Raw genomic sequence first — 6,000 nt, forward strand, 5'->3', positions numbered from 1 at the left:
AACTTTATGTTATAATGAATAAATATTGAAAATTAAAGGATAATGTGACTATTATTTGATTCTTTTCATAGATTCCTTAAACGTGGCTATGGCTATGGCTTGCAGACATCAATACATGGGAACGATTTTTAAATCGCATTTAGATTATTTTGTATGCTGTATTTTGGTAAAAATTATTAACAGTTTATTTAAAGCTTCTTTTTTTTTTTTTTAATGGTTAAAACAGTTAGGATGATAATATTAAATTGCAGTTACACAATGTAAAATACAGGGGGGTTAAAGCTGCGGTGAGCGTTCGAGGTGCATATTATTATTATTATTATTATTATTATTATTATTATTATTATTATTATTATTATTATTATTATAACTTTTATTAAAAAATAAAACAACTGATTAGGCTATTTTAGCAGTACAGACCTTAGTAATTTTATATTTGGCCAACAAAAATAACAGCTGTATTTTAAATTTTTACGCCGAAGGCGTGCATGCTACCACCGGGCAACGCCAGACAACGCCGGTTAACGGGCCCTGCTTGTAAATACATATAACATATGTGTTAACACATTGGGGATATGTGCTCGTAATGGATTAACTCTTAAAGATAGCATCAAGAAAAAAACAACAAATCTAAGGACTTAAAATTCATATGAAACGCATTCACAAAGCCGCGTTTTGCCATGATTAAAATGTTTAGGGAGCGACAGATGGCATTAAGTACATAGTGCCCAAATACCGTTAAGTGTTCACGGTCAACTGAGTTCTAGTTTTACTGAAAAGAATCTGAATTCATTACAAGTAAATACATAAAGCAATTACTGTAATTATTTCTAAAAAATAATCTGCTCATGGCGTATTTCAAAATACGTTCTCACACGAAGACTCTGTCAGATAAAAGATGAAGAATATTTCAGAACTAATAATAAATTCTATCTTGTGTTCATATGCACGTTATCACTAATTCCACTTTTATAATATAACATATCTTGATGACTTAAGTTGCAATTTATTAACATTTATCTATTTTGGAGAAGCATATTTACGGGGTAAATAAAACACATTGGTAACCCATTGAAATACATGAAAATACTTAATTACATGTAAACAAAAAACAGAGTTTCGTATGAGATATGGATGTGCAAACATATAAACACATTAAACCTGATATCATAATAGTAAACTAAGAGGTAAAAGCCGTGCTAGATCATAGATTTCACCATTTCAGTAGACCAAAGAGTTAAGATTAAGGAGACACAGAAGCGGAGGCAATATAAGGAACTAAACAGAAAGCTCAAAGGGATATCACAGATTAAGGAGGTCAACATTACACCTCTAATCGTAAGAGCACAGTAGACAATCCCGAAGAGCTTTGAAAAGGCATGTGTTATAATGAAATCAGAGGAATGGCTTAGACGACACAACGGATAACAACAATCGAAAACGGCTGAAAAATATTAAGGAAACCCCTTGAATGCGGACACACATAAGCTACAGCGGATATATAGAAGTTTCTACAAATGTAAAACGTAACAAAAATTCTACGTGGAATCATGATAACTGAAACTGAAATTGTAAGTTAATCTCACATGCAACCTCGTGCACCACAAAAAATGTGTGTAATGCCATGGTAAACTTGCGCCACATAAATTTATCAAGGTTAGTCAAAGAGGAGAAAAAAAACGAGGAGAAAAAGCACCAACCAAACCTCAACTGGATGAGAGCGTCAACATTGGGACCTTGAGGAGGCTTATTGCCACCCGAATTCAGTCTAGATCAATCATCGATATCAACGACACACCATTAATAAATGGCTGTTATGATATGTAAGAAAAATGGCAGTCATAATACACACCCTAACTGCGATTGTATCGATCGATTTGATTAATCGAATCTAACCATACATGCAATGTGCTTCTGGCGCCAATTTCCGTTTCCTTTTCAGATTCTTCAGTTCTGTCCAGCCCTGCGATTCTTCAGTTCTGTCCAGCCCTGAGAAAGGACTCATTTTATTATGCCTTCTAATAAGGAGACTTCGGCGCTAACATTAGTGCCTTTTTACTTCAGATCTCAGCCGTAAACAGTAGATGGTTGAGGCGTCTGTTACCAGATCCAAAGTTGTACTCCAGTTTTTCTCTCTTCAAGAGGATGCTAAGTGGCATCATTATTATTACAAAAAGAAGTGGCGATTAGCAATCTCCTTGAAATATTCCATATCCTCTCTGTTTGCTGTCAGCACCGTTTTCAATTGGACCATATAGTCTCGAAAATCCTACCACATTCTCAGCAATCTTCATCATCAATAGTGTTTCCCGTATCCATGAATAGGGAACCATGTCACAAGCTGTTCTGTACACTCAGATTCCTCTTCTTCTTCTTTGCATCCTGCATTAATGCTTTATCAGTTAGTAGTTGCTCTTTGGTACCTCTCGAACCGTTCCGCCACCCTTCTGTTCGTCAGGAAAAACAGCATTACTCTCAAGATGTTCATAAATTTTCTCCAGTCAACAGTTTCCAGATCAGTGGCAGACATGTAATTGGTCTATAATTATTGGCATATGTTCACTTTGCAGGATCTTTCCTAATCAGTGTTGTTCTTCCCTTCACAAGCCAATCAGGGGCATCTGCCGACTCCACAACCCTTTGCAGGACCGCAGCTAGAGGTGGATAAAACCATTTAAACTGTTTAAACCAGAATCCCATCACTTCATCTGGAGCAGGTGCCTTGCAGTTTGTCATCCTTCATATGCCAGGCTTAACGTCATCGATGGTTATCTAAACGTCATTCAGCTGCTGCATTCATGATAACCTTTCTTTGACCTATCCCAACCAGCTAGCATTCTTATTATATCGCCCTTCGACAGGCCAAATTCCACTCCAAAACTTCCATTTAATTCTTTATACAGCTGAGACTGATTGTTCCGGAAAAGGTTGTTCTGCCGAAACGCAACACCTTTTCCAACAAATTCCGAATTTTCATACCATCAGTGTGAACCTTCTCTTTCAGCATTGTTAGAACGCTCTTCGTCCCCTTTCCCAGCAATCTATACCTCCTTCCAAGCTCGTCGTTAGCTTTCTTTCCTAGTTTAACTCCTTTTCTTATTTCTTCGATTCTACCAATGCCTTTCCGGCAACGTTTAATAGTTTCTTCATGTCGCCTCTGCCAGTATGTCATTCTATCCGTCAGTTCTCTCTTTTTATTCTGTTAAGTTCCGTAAAAGATATGTTCTTTCTGATGATGTTATGAATTACTCCTTGAACTATTTTACCTCCCTTTTCACCTTCCGCCTACCACTACTTTTCATACTTCGAATCTCTATGGTCTCGTCTCTAAGAAGAACCTCTCTTACCTTCTTCTACAGAAGTAAAAGTTCGGACTCCATCGCCACTTTTCCTTACATCTGTTCCTTTCACTGATTTCCTTGTCTCAGAGTCATTTATCTCATCTGCCTTAGATCCTTCAAACTCTTGTTCAACACTTCCCCTAACCATAGGATTCAAATCTTCCTCAGTTGCCCGCCTCCCATCATCGTTTACATTTCCCTTCTGCACTTCCACTCTCTCACATCTTTCACCAGGGCCAGTTTCATTAATTTTACTTTCGTTTTCATTTCATTCCTAACCATCCGTTCAATTTCTTCTCTTGTAATCACTGAAAGGCTGAAAGTTTGGTATCCCAGTTAAATCAAATTACAAATAATAATAATAATAATAATAATAATAATAATAATAATAATAATAATAATAATAATAATAATAATAATAATAATTCCGCCCGAAAGATTTTATTGCTAAAATATTAAAACAAGTTTGTGTTTGTTAATTGGGTATGTCGAATAATTTATCAATGTCGGAGCATGAATAAAATGAAACATATTTTTTTCAATTGTATGCGTTACAATGATGGGTGTGTAGGTAGTTATGTAGGTAGGCAAATCGTGACGGCATGTTTGCCATTGATTATTAGTTGATATGCAGAAAGATGAAATGAATGACTTGCTGCAAAATTTGACATCAACTCTGCGTGTCGAAATGGACTTTCTGCGCGTGCGTGAGTTCGTTTAAGCATAGAAACTGCTTGGGTGTGGCTTTTTTGTTCGCGTCTTTTGATTAAACGAAATGAATAAATCAGGGCATAATTGTCGTAAAAATTCAATGAAAAAATTCTTAAATGTCAAGATAATAAAATGACAATATAATTAATTACACGCGATATGTGATTGCGACTGAACGGAAAGTTCGTAGAAGAGTTGTTTAGAAAGAGAAAAGAAAGACGGCGTGATGTAAAGGAGGATGCTAGGTAGCTTTGGAAAAGAAAAGGCATAAACAGTAAAAGTTAGAACTAAAATGATAGAAACATAGAGACATTTTCGTGAGACCGAAAAGAAAACGTGTACGGAGAGGAAGATGGGAAGAGAAGTTAATATAAAGAAATGAAATGCGCAGCGAGAAAGAAGTGAATCTTTGTAGAGATAGACAAAGAAAACTATCTTGAACTGAAATAAAATTGAAGGTAAATTAGGACGGCTACATAAAGCTACATACACGAAAAGAATATGAGAAGAAATAAATGAAAATAAACGTGGAAAGATAAATAAAGATTGGTAAATGGGAAATATATTTCCAAAAAATATAAGGACATCGGGGTAAACCTAATCACACAATCTTTAATAAAAAAGGGTAAGGTGATGAAGTCAAGACATGAATTTATAGGGGTAGAAGTAAAGAAATAAGTATTATACTAAAAACGAGAGTATGTAACACATTTTTATTTGTAATTCGTGTTTTAATAGGTAGCAGAGACTAAAGAGAGCTGGTAATAGTTGTGGTTATTTTCTTTAAATAGCTAAAACATCAGAAACAGTCCGTTTTTCTACTTTCCAGCTGACTATAAAATGGTCGTCTTCAAGTCCAACGTAAACAATTTATTGATGAGCTGTTCCACTTAGGTTAACAAATTTATCGAATTTCCATTACTAATGATTACTATATTACCCAATTGACTACTGTACACTCTTTAACCCTTATCCTCGAATGGCATCTGGCCCTTGATAAGTGGCGATGCCTATTAAAAAAAGAGTCTCATATACCCTTAACTAATTTATTAGTTGTCTTATTAATACAAAACTCGTGCTCCCGGATAACAGCGATATTACGGGAAAAATTCTCTCTTAGCAAATATGAAAGTTTCTCTTGTAGTAAACAGAGTATAGTTGGTTATGTGTCTCACGGGATTCTCATAAACATACACTTAGACCGTAACTTATTAATCGATGTATGTGACATTCTACGTCTTGTTGTTGAAATATATTCCTTTAAACTATGCTATTGATCTATTCCATATCTTTAACGTTAAATGGCATATACTCCGTGTGATTTTTTGTTTGGAACATGCAAGTAAACAAATCACGTTACTAAAAGTGCATACACAGAGAGAGAAACAATGGAACAAAGAACAATGAAACTATGTTACTGCAGAAATGTACATATAGATAACAAAGGAACATGAAAGTACACAAAAATGTAACTATGTAGCAAGAAATACAAGCATACACACACGCATATATATATATATATATATATATATATATATATATATATATATATATATATATATATATACTAACAGTTCAACCTAGCATTGCTCCGGCCTTCTGTACTGTTCAGAAATTAGTGGTCACACACACACACACACACACACACACACACACACACACACATATATATATATATATATATATATATATATATATATATATATATATATATATATATATATATATATATATTAAAAATATTTATCCCCGTTCAGGTAAGTAGCATCTATAAAGTCAAGTGTTTAGACCCAAAATTGGCGTAGGAGTTCAACTTTGACTTCTTTGCAGCTGAATTTCACTCCCCCCCCAAAAAAATACACAAATTGCTGCATGTCTGACTAACCTTTATGTCAACTTTTAAATGTTTACAACCAAAATTGGCTGAATAGTTTGCTAGAGAACACAA

Source organism: Euprymna scolopes, chromosome 18 (genome assembly GCF_053919585.1).
Source record: "Euprymna scolopes isolate OS-2025 chromosome 18, ASM5391958v1, whole genome shotgun sequence".
In the NCBI taxonomy this organism is placed as follows: domain Eukaryota; kingdom Metazoa; phylum Mollusca; class Cephalopoda; order Sepiida; family Sepiolidae; genus Euprymna; species Euprymna scolopes.